Source organism: Nerophis ophidion, linkage group LG14 (assembly GCF_033978795.1).
Source record: "Nerophis ophidion isolate RoL-2023_Sa linkage group LG14, RoL_Noph_v1.0, whole genome shotgun sequence".
In the NCBI taxonomy this organism is placed as follows: Eukaryota; Metazoa; Chordata; class Actinopteri; order Syngnathiformes; family Syngnathidae; genus Nerophis; species Nerophis ophidion.
The window spans coordinates 10,538,367-10,552,878 of NC_084624.1; positions in this window are offsets into that span (position 1 = coordinate 10,538,367).

The window sequence follows — 14,512 nt, forward strand, 5'->3', positions numbered from 1 at the left end:
ACAAAAGGCTTGTAAAACTCTACTGTGTGGGATGGGAAGCGACATGAAGGTGTCGGTTTCTTTGATGTATTGTAATCCACAGGGAGATTTTATCTTGACCCGAGATCTACAAAGCGAGAGGAAGCAAAACCTGACTTCTCCTCCAGGCACCTTTTTTTTTAACGGTTTTGTGACCAGAGACAGCGACTGTTTATGACCCCCTTTCCTTTAGAAACAGCTGTTGCCATGTAATCAGGGAAAGTCCAAATAAAAGAGGAAGTGTGCAATCTTTGGTCAGAGCGTGGTGTGAGACTGTACAAGAAAACAGGCCAGACGTTTCTCCTCCATTTAGCTCAATTGAATTCTGTCTCGGTTTTATTCCTTGCTTCTTTGTCTGTTTAATAGATATCATCCGGGTTTGAACCTGACACTAGGTGTGGGGAAATCTGTCGTCTGCATTCGACCCATCCCCCTGCTCACCCCCCGGGAGGTGAGGGGAGCAGCGGTGAATATTTTTTGGGGTGATTTAACCCCCAGTACCTGTAGTTTTTATGTCAGGTATTAGTACCTGTTGTATTTACGTCACACAGTGCTGCCTGGGATGAGATCGGTTCAAAAACTTGACATTCGTTTAAAATGATTGCATGCCGTATGTTGAAATGTTTCGTGTCCTCCTCTTTGATGAACGAGCAACCGTGCGATTAGGAAGTAGCGTTGATACAATTCTCGTAAAATGTCGGCAAACTTCAGAGCGCTTGTTGCGCCACCATGTTGCCGACACTACGCGTTTCAGGTTTTTAATAAAGCGGCTGGTCAATTATTTTTAATTGAAATGTTTTTTTAAACAGTTCAACACAAAATGGGCATAAACACGCGCTTAATGAAAATATGAAAAAAATAAAATAAAATACTTGCAGTGGGTTGGTGTCTTTCCAGATTTTGTATTTTGTAGTAACACAGAATTTGTATTCCTGCTGTAGGAGCACTTGCATTCATAGGGGAGAGGAGCTACACAGTTACTAAACGGCCTTCTTTCATCTACGAAAAATATCGCTAAAATTCGCTCCATTTTGTCCACTAAAGACGCCGAGATCATTATCCATGCGTTTGTTACGTCTCGTCTTGATTACTGTAACGTATTATTTTGGGGTCTCCCCATGTCTAGCATTAAAAGATTACAGTTGGTACAAAATGCGGCTGCTAGACTTTTGACAAGAACAAGAAAGTTTGATCACATTACGCCTGTACTGGCTCACCTGCACTGGCTTCCTGTGCACTTAAGATGTGAAGTGAAATGAATTATATTTATATAGCGCTTTTTCTCTAGTGACTCAAAGCGCTTTACATAGTGAAACCCAATATCTAAGTTACTTTTAAACCAGTGTGGGTGGCACTGGGAGCAGGTGGGTAAAGTGTCTTGCCCAAGGACACAACGGCAGTGACTAGGATGGCGGAAGCGGGAATCGAGCCTGCAACCCTCAAGTTGCTGGCACGGCCGCTCTACCAACCGAGCTAAACCGCCCCGATGTGACTTTAAGGTTTTACTACTTACGTATAAAATACTACACGGTCTAGCTCCATCCTATCTTGCCGATTGTATTGTACCATATGTCCCGGCAAGAAATCTGCGTTCAAAAGACTCCTGCTTATTAGTGATTACTAAAGCCCAAAAAAAGTCTGCGGGCTATAGAGCATTTTCCGTTCGGGCTCCAGTACTCTGGAATGCCCTCCCGGTAACAGTTCGAGATGCCACCTCAGTAGAAGCATTGAAGTCTCACCTTAAAACTCATTTGTATACTCTAGCCTTTAAATAGACCTCCTTTTTAGACCAGTTGATCTGCCGCTTCTTTTCTTTTTTTTTCTATGTCCCCCCCCCCCTTGTGGAGAGGGTCCGGTCCAATGACCATGGATGAAGTACTGGCTGTCCAGAGTTGGGATCCAGGATGGACCGCTCGTCGGGACCCAGGATTGACCGCTCGCCTGTGTATCGGTTGGGGACATCTCTACGCTGCTGATCCGCCTCCGCTTGAGATGGTTTCCTGTGGACGGGACTCTCGCTGCTGTCTTGGATCCGCTTTGAACTGAACTCTCGCGGCTGTGTTGGAGCCACTATGGATTGAACTTTCACAGTATCATGTTAGACCCGCTCGACATCAATTGCTTTCGGTCCCCTAGAGGGGGGGTGGGGGGTGGGGGAGGGGGGGGGGGGGGGGTTGCCCACATTTGAGGTCCTCTCCAAGTTTTCTCATAAGCAGCATTTTCACTGGCGTCCCACTGGATGTGAATTCTCCCTGCCCACTGGGTGTGAGTTTTCCTTGCCCTTTTGTGGGTTCTTCCGAGGATGTCGTAATGGTCGTAATGATTTGTACAGTCCTTTGAGACATTGGTGTTTTAGGGCTATATAAATAAACATTGATTGATTGATAGATAGCAGTTTCATGTATGAATACAAGAAAATTGGAATTTTTACGATCACACTTTGATTGTAGGATAGGATAGGACTTTGTCATTGCACAAGTACAACGAAACTATGTTTTCAGCACACACCCGTCAAGATTAGACAAACAGTGTACAGGGTTACAGAACAGGAACGCTGATGGGTCGCCAAAGGCGCCGCGTTAAAGATGAGAAAAAGGTCAAACGCTGGGGAAGAAGATGAGTAAAAAAAATACAATCTAGACTGGGTTCCTAAGGGGGCTTAGTCAAGAGTGAGAAAAAACCTCCATGCCATGCACACATAAACATGTTACATCTAATCACGACAACTCGCAACAGAGGGGCAGGGAGTTGGGGCCCTGGAGGTCAACTGCTGCTATGAAGCACTATCAGCTGTCCATCATCTCGAAGGGAATCAAGCGGTTGTTAAATGATAAATGATAAATAAATGGGTTGTACTTGTATAGCGCTTTTCTACCTTCAAGGTACTCAAAGCGCTTTGACACTACTTCCACATTTACCCATTCACACACTGATGGAGGGAGCTGCCATGCAAGGCGCCAACCAGCACTCATCAGGAGCAAGGGTGAAGTGTCTTGCTCAGGACACAACGGACGTGACGAGGTTGGTACTAGGTGGGATTTGAACCAGGGACACTCGGGTTGCGCACGGCCACTCTCCCCACTGCACCACGCCGTCCCGTTAAGGCGTGGGGTGGGGTAGGGTTTTTTTGTATGTATATGCCCATTGTCTTGGGTGTGTTGATGCAGTGTTTATAGGCCTGGGACCATTCTGCATGCAAGCAAAAGTTTGACCCCAGGTGTCGTTTAGGAGAGAGGGAGGGAGGTCAAAAGCGTCCATCATTGAGGTGTCCTCAGAGATGTTTTCAGAACAGCCTGCTCCTGTTGTTGCAGCGTCAAGGCCGTTCGAGGGCGTCAAATCGTAGATTACGATGTTTGTTTTCCGATTTTGTCAATTGCCTCGAGAGTCCAGCTGATCATTTCCAAGTCTGATGTTTGGATTTGGAGGACAGCAAAAAGAAAGAGGCTTCAAAGTGTAGACAAGACAAAGAGAGCAAGCAGGGAGAGGAAGGGAGTGGAAGAAAAATGTGACCGCCCTCACCACAGGCAAGACAGAAATGTCATTGTCAAAGGGGCGGCATAGCTCGGTTGGTAGAGTGGCCGTGCCAGCAACTTGAGGGTTGCAGGTTCGATTCCCGCTTGTGCCATCCTAGTTACTGCCGTTGTGTCCTCGGGCAAGACACTTTACCCACCTGCTCCCAGTGCCACCTACACTGGTTTAAATGTAACTTAGATATTGGGTTTCACTATGTAAAGCGCTTTGAGTCACTAGAGAAAAGCGCTATATAAATGTAATTCCCTTTACTTCACTTCAAATGTTTGGTAATGTAAAATGTGATATTTCTACCTAAATAAATTCTTCAGATTTTTTGTAAATTACATGGTGTGCTACAATAATTTACATAATATTTGAGCCAGTCAGAGGCATTCATCACGTGTTAAAAAAAGGATCAGTGTTAAAGGGACTCAGAGTTAATTAAAGGCCTACTGGAATGAGATGTTCTTATTTAAACGGGGATAGCAGGTCCATTCTATGTGTCATACTTGATCATTTTGCGATATTGCCATATTTTTGCTGAAAGAATTTAGTAGAGAACATCGACGATAAAGTTCGCAACTTTTGGTCGCTAATAGAAAAGCCTTGCCTTTACCGGAAGTAGCAGACGATGTGCGTGTGACGTCACGGGTTGTGGAGCTCCTCACATCTGAACATTGTTTACAATCATGGCCACCAGCAGCGAGAGCGATTCGGACCGAGAAGGCGATGATTTCCCCATTAATTTGAGCGAGGATGAAATGTTTGTGGATGAGGAAAGTGAAAGTGAAGGACTAGAACATGGGTGTCAAACTCTGGCCCGCGGACCAAATCTGGCCCGTCGTGTAATTTAATTTGGCCCTTGAGGCAATATCAATTTAGCATTAGAGCTGGCCCGCCGGTGTTATACAGCATCGGTGCCGCTGTAACACCGCATTCACCGCTAATACTCATACTTGCCAACCCTCCTAATTTTCCCGGTAGATTCCCGAAGTTCAGTGCCCCTCCCGAAAATCTCCCCGGGCAACCATTCTCCCGAATTTCTACCGATTTTCACCTGAACAAGTATATTGGGGGCGTGCATTTAAGGCACTGCCTTCAGCGTTCTCTACAACCTGTCGTCACGTCCGCTTTTCCTCCATACTAACAGCGTGTTAAATAATATTTGTGGCTTTTACACACACACACACACACACACACACACACACACACACACACACACACACACACACACACACACACACACACACACACACATGCACAAGTGAATGCAAGGCATACTTGGTCAACAGCCATACAGGTCACACTGAGGGTGGCTGTATAAATAACTTTAGCACTGTTACAAATATGCGCCACACTGTGAACCCACATCAAACAAGAATGACAAACACATTTCGGGTGAACATCCGCACCGTAACACAACAGAAGAAATACCCAGAAACCCTTGCAGCACTAACTCTTCCGGGAAACTTCCAGCACACTGACCAATAATTAATGTTTTATTCATGCATTTTCTCTTGCTACTTCAAGGCTTGAATGTTTGGTTCATTCATTATTGTTGTTTTATTTTCAAATGTATTATTAGCTTGTGGAAAAAATTTGATATTTACCTCAGAAGATTGCAAATAGAAAAAAAGGCATAACATTTTTATTTAAATTTTATTTGATATGCCATTGATATTTTTTAATTATTATTATTATTATTTGAAACTGGATTTTGCATGTCACTAAAGTTATATAAGCCTTAGTTGTTCAATATTTAATGCAAAACTTGTTTGGGTCCCTATTAAAAGGTTAATTTGTTCAACCTTGGCCCGCGGCTTTGTTCCGTTTAAAATTTTGGCCCACTCTGTATTTGAGTTTGACAATGCTGGACTAGAAAAAAGAAAGAAACAAAAACCTATACAGTGGGAGCGATTCAGATGTTATTAGACAAATTTACTAGGATAATTCTGGAAAATCCCTTATCTGCTTATTGTGTTACTAGTGTTTTAGTGAGATTATATGGTCGTACCTGTACAACCTGAACGTCGGCCCCGCACCTTTCTTCAGCACCCGTCGACGGGTGGTGGCGATGCCCATCTCTGCCCTTCGCAAGGGACCCTCTTCGAAACATGATCTTTCGAAATGATCGCTGCATAATACTGTACTTTGTGTGTGTTCGGTCCAATCCAACCGTGTTCGCTTGACAGCTCTGTTCCATAGTAAAGCTTCACCATCATCTTTCGGGAATGTAAACAAGGAAACACCGGCTGTGTTTGTGTTGCTAAAGGCGGCCGCAATACACCGCTTCCCCCCTACAGCTTTCTTCTTTGACGTCTCCATTATTCATCGAAAAAATTGCAAAAGATTCCGCAACAAAATGTCCTTTACAATGCGTGACGTCATCGTACCGCGACGTTTTAGCATGATACTTCCGCGAGAAATTTAAAATTGCAATTTAGTAAACTAAAAAGGCCCTATTGGCATGTGTTGCAATGTTAATATTTCATCATTGATTTATAAACTATCAGACTGCGTGGTCGGTAGTAGTGGCTTTCAGTAGGCCTTTAATTGCATTATTATCGCGTTAACTTTGACCGCCCTAATGAACTTAAAGGCACAGCGTTAATCATCAACTAAACCATGAAGGGCTTTTTTCCCCTTGCTCCTCTTTGCAGACACTGAGAGACTGTGGGCACTGGGATCGGGACATACATCACTTCCATTACTGGGTGCACTCGGGTGGGATAAAACTCTGCTTAAGCAAACAAATGTGGAACTGCAGTTCGCCGCTGCAGGGACAGGGACGTTTATCTGGATGATGTCATGACAGTTTGATGAGCTGCTGGTTAGAGGGAAGATCATAAAAAAAAAAAAAAAAAAGCCAACTCCACCAGTTTGATATCTCCAAACAGGTTTTTTTGCAGAGGTAATGGGTCAGGATGGGGCATGTAGATGTAACACTAGGTTAAATCAAATATGGCCTAAAGGAAGAGGCTTTAAAGGCCTACTGAAAGCCACTACTACCGACCACGCAGTCTGATAGTTTATATATCAATGATGAAATATTAACATTGCAACACATGCCAATACGGCCTTTTTACTTTACTAAATCGCAATTTTAAATTTCGAGCGGAAGTATTATGCTAAAACGTCCCGGTAAAGGACATTTTGTTCCAGTACCGTTCCCAGCTATAAGTCGTCTCTTTTCATCGCATAATTCCAAAGTATTATGGACATCTGTGTTGCTAAATCTTTTGCAATTTGTTCAATGAATAATGGAGACGTCAAAGAAGAAAGCTGTAGGTGGGAAGCGGTGTATTGCGGCCGCCTTTAGCAACACAAACACAGCCGGTGTTTCATTGTTTACATTCCCGAAAGATGACGGTGAAGCTTTACTATTAGACATGCGCGGTTTGCGGTCTCATCTCCGGAGTCCGCGGGTAAACCGCGGGTCGGGCGGTTGACATGACGAAAAAAATAGATTTTAATTAGATTCGGGCGGTTGGCGGTTGAACCATCCGGAGATATTTGATATACATGGTTCTGGGATCGGTATCCTTTGCCATTCAAAGAGCCATTTAAGACCTGTGTCATAAAGCGAAGAAGACAATAGGAGACGCTATTATTCTCTTGAGTGACTACCGGCAGTCACCCAGATTATAAGTATTAGTGCGTGCTATGAAGCCATTGACTTTGTCGCCTACATGTACGATCTGCTAGTCAGTCCAGCATCATGTTGTGTGTGGCTTCCGTGGCAACACACACATGACTGCAGGGCATACTGGGTGACACAGAGTACACTAATGGTTGTGATATAAACCATTTTAACACTCTTAGTAATATGCACCACGCTGTGAAGCCACACCAATTAAGAACGACAAACACATTTCGGGAGAAAATCCTCACAGTAACACAACATAAACGCAACACAACAAATACCCATAATCCTCACTCATATTAATGGGGAAATCGTCGCTTTCTCGGTCCAAATTGCTCTCGCTGCTGGTGGCCATGATTGTAAACAATGTGAGCAGACAACATAATATGCTATGGTGGGCGAATATAAATGGCCTGGTAGGCCAAATAAAATAACATCGCAAAACACATACAATGGAATGGCAGGCAACATTATTGACGTGGTGGGCCACATAGAATAATATCGCGGAACACATAAAATGGGGTGGCAGGCCACAGAGAATAATGTGGTAGACAACATATAATGATAGAGCAGGCCAGGATAAATGACCTTGTGGGCCCGATAAAATGATATGGCAGAACACAAAAAAATGTGACAGGCCACTTAAATAACATGGCGGAAAACATAAAATGTATTCTAAGTGGTGGGCCACTTAGAATAACGTGGCAGACCACATAATATGAAATGGTGGGCGACTCTAAATGACCGAGCGGGGCAGATCAAATGAAATGGCAGAACACAAAAAATGAGGTGGCGGAGCACAAAAAATGATGTGGCGGACCACATAAAATCATGTGGCAGAAAACATAAAATTATGTGGTGGGCCACATAGAATAATGTTGCAGACAACATAATATGCTATGGCGGGCGAACATAATTGACCTGGTGGGCCAGTTAAAATAATATGGCAGAACACAAGAAAATAATGTGGCGGGCCACATGAAATAATGTGGCAGAACGCATAAAATTATGTGATGGGCCACATAGAATAAAGTGGAAGACACCATAATATGCTATGGTGGGCGAATAGAAATGGCCTGGTGGGCCAGATAAATTATATGACAGAACACAAAAAATTATGTGGCAGACAACATAAAATAATGTGGCAGAACGCATAAAATTATGTGTTGGGCCACGTAGAATAACTTGGAAGACAACATAATATGCCATGGCGGGCAAATATAAATGGCCTGTTGGGCCAGTTAAAATTATATGGCAGAACACAAGAAAATGAAGTAGCGGGCCCACATAAATGATGTGGTGGGCCACTTAGAATAATGTGGCAGACAACATAATATGAAATGGAGGGTGACTATAAATGACCTAGTGGGCCACATAAATTATATGGCAGAACACAAAAAATTATCTGGCAGACAACATAAAATAATGTGGCAGAACGCATAAAATTTTCTGGTGGGCCACATAGAATAACGTGGAAGACAACATAATATGCTATGGCGGGCGAATAGAGATGGCCTGCTGGGCCAGGTAAATTACATGGCAGAACACAAAAAATTATGTGGCAGACAACATAAAATAATGTGGCAGAACGCATAAAATTTTCTGGTGGGCCACATAGAATAACGTGGAAGACAACATAATATGCTATGGCGGGCGAATAGAAATGGCCTGGAGGGCCAGTGAATTATATGGCAGAACACAAAAAATTATGTGGCAGAACGCATAAAATTATGTGGTGGGCCACATAGAATAACGTGGAAGACAACATAATACGCTATGGCGGGCGAATAGAAATGGCCCGGTGGGCCAGGTAAAATGATATGACAGAACACAAGAAAATGATGTGGCGGGCCACATAAATAACATGGCGGAACACATAAAATGGCGTGGCGGGCCACATAAATGATGTGGTGCGCCACTTAGAATAATGTGGCAGACAACATAATATGACATGGCGGGCGACTATAAACGACCTGGTGGGCCAGTTAAAATGAAATGGCAGAACGCAAAAAGGAGGTGGCGGACCACATAAAATAAAATGGCAGAACACAAAATGATATGGCAGAGCAAAAAAAATTATGTGGCGGGCCACCATGAATGATGTGGCAGGCCGCGGAGAATAATGTGGCAAACAAAAATTTTTTTTAGCAGGCCACATAAATGTTCCCGTGGGCCAGGTAAAATTATATGGCAGAACGCAAAAATGATGTGGTGGGCCACTTAGAATAATGTGGCAGACAACATAATATGATATGGTGGGCAACTATAAAAGACCTGGTGGGCCAGTTAAAATTATATGGCGGAACACATAAAATAGCATGGCAGGCCACATAATTGATGTGGTGGGCCACATTGAATAATGTTGCGGAACACATAAAATGGTATGGTAGGCAACCTAATATGATATAGCAGGCCAATATAAATGACCTTGTGAACCATGTAAAATGTCATGGCAGAACGCAAAAAATGTTGTTGTGGGCCACTTGAATAATGTGGCGGAACACATAAAATGGCGTGGCGGGCAACCTAATATGATTTAGCAGGCCACAATAAATGACCTTGTGAACCATGTAAAATGTCATGGCAGAACGCAAAAAATGTTGTGGCGGGCCACGTAAAATAATATGGCGGATCACATAAAATGGAGTGGCGGGCCACTTAACAATGTGGTGGGCCAATTAGAATATTGTGGAAGACAACATAATATGATATGGCGATAGACTATAAAAGACCTGGTGGGCCGGATAAAATGCAATGGCAGAACACAAAAATGATGTGGCAGACAACATAAAATTACATGGCGGAGCAGAAAAAAATATGTGGCGGTCCACAATTACTGATGTGGTGTTAGTACCTGTTGTATTTACGTCAGGTGTTAGTACCTGTTGTATTTACGTCAGGTGTTAGTACCTGTTGTATTTACATCAGGTGAGAGTACCTGTTGTATTTACGTCAGGTGTTGGTACCTGTTGTATTTACGTTAGGTGTTGGTACCTGTTGTATTTACGTCAGGTGTTGGTACCTGTTGTATTTACGTCAGGTGTTGGTACCTGTTGTATTTACGTTGGGTGTTGGTACCTGTTGTATTTACGTCAGGTGTTAGTACCTGTTGTATTTACGTTAGGTGTTGGTACCTGTTGTATTTACGTCAGGTGTTGGTACCTGTTGTATTTACGTCAGGTGTTGGTACCTGTTGTATTTACGTCAGGTGTTAGTACCTGTTGTATTTACGTCAGGTGTTAGTACCTGTTGTATTTACGTCAGGTGTTGGTATCTGTTGTATTTACGTCAGGTGTTGGTACCTGTTGTATTTAGGTCAAGTGTTAGTACCTGTTGTATTTACGTTAGGTGTTAGTACCTGTTGTATTTACGTCAGGTGAGAGTACCTGTTGTATTTACGTCAGGTGTTAGTACCTGTTGTATTTACGTCAGGTGTTAGTACCTGTTGTATTTACGTTAGGTGTTAGTACCTGTTGTATTTACGGCAGGTGTTGGTACCTGTTGTATTTACGTCAGGTGTTGGTACCTGTTGTATTTACGTTAGGTGTTAGTACCTGTTGTATTTACGTCAGGTGAGAGTACCTGTTGTATTTACGTCAGGTGTTAGTACCTGTTGTATTTACGTTAGGTGTTAGTACCTGTTGTATTTACGTCAGGTGTTAGTACCTGTTGTATTTACGTTAGGTGTTAGTACCTGTTGTATTTACGTCAGGTGTTAGTACCTGTTGTATTTACGTTAGGTGTTAGTACCTGTTGTATTTACGGCAGGTGTTAGTACCTGTTGTATTTACGTTAGGTGTTAGTACCTGTTGTATTTACGTCAGGTGAGAGTACCTGTTGTATTTACGTCGGGTGTTAGTAGCTGTTGTATTTACTTCAGGTGTTAGTACCTGTTGTATTTACGTCAGGTGTTGGTACCTGTTGTATTTACTTCAGGTGTTAGTACCTGTTGTATTTACGTCAGGTGTTAGTACCTGTTGTATTTACGTTAGGTGTTGGTACCTGTTGTATGACGTCAGGTGTTAGTATCTGCTGTATTGATGTCAGGTGTTAGTACCTGTTGTATTTACGACAGGTGTTAGTACCTGTTGTATTCACGTGAGGTGTTAGTACCTGTTGTATTTACGTCAGGTGATAGTACCTGTTGTATTCACGTCAGGTGTTGGTACCTGTTGTATTTACGTCAGGTGTTAGTACCTGTTGTATTTACGACAGGTGTTAGTACCTGTTGTATTTACGTCAGGTGTTGGTACCTGTTGTATTTACGTCAGGTGTTGGTACCTGTTGTATTTACGTCAGGTGTTAGTACCTGTTGTATTTACGTCAGGTGTTAGTACCTGTTGTATTTACGTCAGGTGTTGGTATCTGTTGTATTTACGTCAGGTGTTAGTACCTGTTGTATTTACATCAGGTGAGAGTACCTGTTGTATTTACGTCAGGTGTTGGTACCTGTTGTATTTACGTCAGGTGTTGCTACCTGTTGTATTTACGTTAGGTGTTGGTACCTGTTGTATTTACGTCAGGTGTTGGTACCTGTTGTATTTACGTCAGGTGTTGGTACCTGTTGTATTTACGTTGGGTGTTGGTACCTGTTGTATTTACGTCAGGTGTTAGTACCTGTTGTATTTACGTTAGGTGTTGGTACCTGTTGTATTTACGTCAGGTGTTGGTACCTGTTGTATTTACGTCAGGTGTTGGTACCTGTTGTATTTACGTCAGGTGTTAGTGCCTGTTGTATTTACGTCAGGTGTTAGTACCTGTTGTATTTACGTCAGGTGTTGGTATCTGTTGTATTTACGTCAGGTGTTGGTACCTGTTGTATTTAGGTCAAGTGTTAGTACCTGTTGTATTTACGTTAGGTGTTAGTACCTGTTGTATTTACGTCAGGTGAGAGTACCTGTTGTATTTACGTCAGGTGTTAGTACTTTTTGTATTTACGTCAGGTGTTAGTACCTGTTGTATTTACGTTAGGTGTTGGTACCTGTTGTATAACGTCAGGTGTTAGTACCTGTCGTATTCAAGTCAGGTGTTAGTACCTGTTGTATTTACGTCAGGTGTTAGTACCTGTTGTATTTAGGTTAGGTGTTGGTACCTGTAGTATTTACGTCAGGTGTTAGTACCTGTTGTATTTACGTCAGGTGTTAGTACCTGTTGCATTCAAGTCAGGTGTTAGTACCTGTTGTATTTACGTCAGGTGTTAGTACCTGTTGTATTTACGTCAAGTGTTAGTACTTGTTGTATTTACATCAGGTGATAGTACCTGTTGTATTTACGTCAGGTGTTGGTACCTGTTGTATTTACGTCAGGTGTTGGTACCTGTTGTATTTACGTCAGGTGTTGGTACCTGTTGTATTTACGTCAGGTGTTGGTACCTGTTGTATTTACGTCAGTTGTTAGTACCTGTTGTATTCAAGTCAGGTGTTAGTACCTGTTGTATTTACGTCAGGTGATAGTTCCACTTGTATTTACGTCAGGTGTTGGTACCTGTTGTATTTACGTTAGGTGTTGGTACCTGTTGTATTTACGTCAGGTGTTAGTACCTGTTGTATTTACGTCAGGTGATAGTTCCAGTTGTATTTACGTCAGGTGTTGGTACCTGTTGTATTTACGTCAGGTGTTAGTACCTGTTGTATTTACGTCAGGTTTTAATTCCCTTTTGTATTTACATCAGGTGATAGTTCCAGTTGTATTTACATCAGGTGTTGGTACCCGTTGTATTTACGTTAGGTGTTGGTACCTGTTGTATTTACGTCAGGTGTTAGTACCTGTTGTATTTACGTCAGGTGTTAGTACTTGTTGTATTTACGTCAGGTGTTAGTACCTGTTGTATTTACGTCAGGTGTTAGTACCTGTTGTATTTACATCAGGTGTTGGTACCTGTTGTATTTACGTCAGGTGTTGGTACCTGTTGTATTTACGTCAGGTTTTAGTACCTGTTGTATTTACGTTAGGTGTTAGTACCTGTTGTATTCAAGTCAGGTGTTAGTACCTGTTGTATTCAAGTCAGGTGTTAGTACCTGTTGTATTTACGTCAGGTGTTAGTACCTGTTGTATTTACGTCAGGTGTTAGTACCTGTTGCATTCAAGTCAGGTGTTAGTACCTGTTGTATTTACGTCAGGTGTTAGTACCTGTTGTATTTACAACAGGTACTAGTCCACATTTCAAACTGTTTTTGGAAATATTCGACATCGTGTCATCCGGACCAAAGGGGAAGTGAACCATCCAGACTTTTATCGACGCAAAGTTCAAAAGCCAGCATCTGTGATGGTATGGGGGTGCATTAGTGCCCAAGGCATGGGTAACTTACACATCGGTGAAGGCACCATGAATGCTGAAAGGTACATACAGGTTTTGGAACAACATATGCTGCCATCTAAGCGCCGTCTTTTTCATGGACGCCCCTGCTTATTTCAGCAAGACAATGCCAAGCCACATTCAGCATGTGTTACAACAGCGTGGCTTTGTAAAAAAAGAGTGCGGGTACTCTCCTGGCCCGCCTGCAGTCCAGACCTGTCTCCCATGGAAAATGTGTGGCGCATTATGAAGCGTAAAATACGATGTTGAACGACTGAAGCTCTCCATAAAACAAGAATGGGAAAGAATTCCACTTTCAAAGCTTCAACAATTAGTTTCCTCAGTTCCCAAACGTTTATTGAGTGTTGTTAAAAGAAAAGGTGATGTAACACAGTGGTGAACATCCCCTTTCCCAACTACTTTGGCATGTGTTGCAGCCTTGAAATTCTAAGTTAATTATTATTTGCAAAAAAAAACAAAGTTTATCAGTTTGAACATTAAATATGTTGTCTTTGTAGCATATTCAACTGAATATGGGTTGAAAAGGATTTGCAAATCATTGTATTCCGTTTATATTTACATGTAACACAATTTCCCAACTCAAACGGACACGGGGTTTTGTATTTCACATTTGCGGAGCTGGCCTGGGCCGTGAGGGGTTCCAAAGACTGCAGTGGTGGCACACGTTGCCTTGGCGCTGGAAGAAAGCTGAGGTCCACTCTGTTTTATAGCCTCCAGGAATCCGGAGCCCTAAGCCAGGGCTGCATTAGAAACCTGATCATTTTCATTAAGTAATTGGCTGCCCGTGACCTGTGTGACTTTCTTGGCAAGATGGAGTTTCATTTGTTAGTTTGGGCAGCAATGTTACTGTTTCCGCATGAATAATTAAATCCCGACTTTACAACTTAAACAAACACTCTTTCCCTGACTGGACCGAGCCCACATTTTGCTTGAATTGATTAACGTGGACCCCGACTTAAACAAGTTGAAAAACGTATCCGGGTGTTACCATTTAGTGGTCAATTGTACGGAATATGTACTGT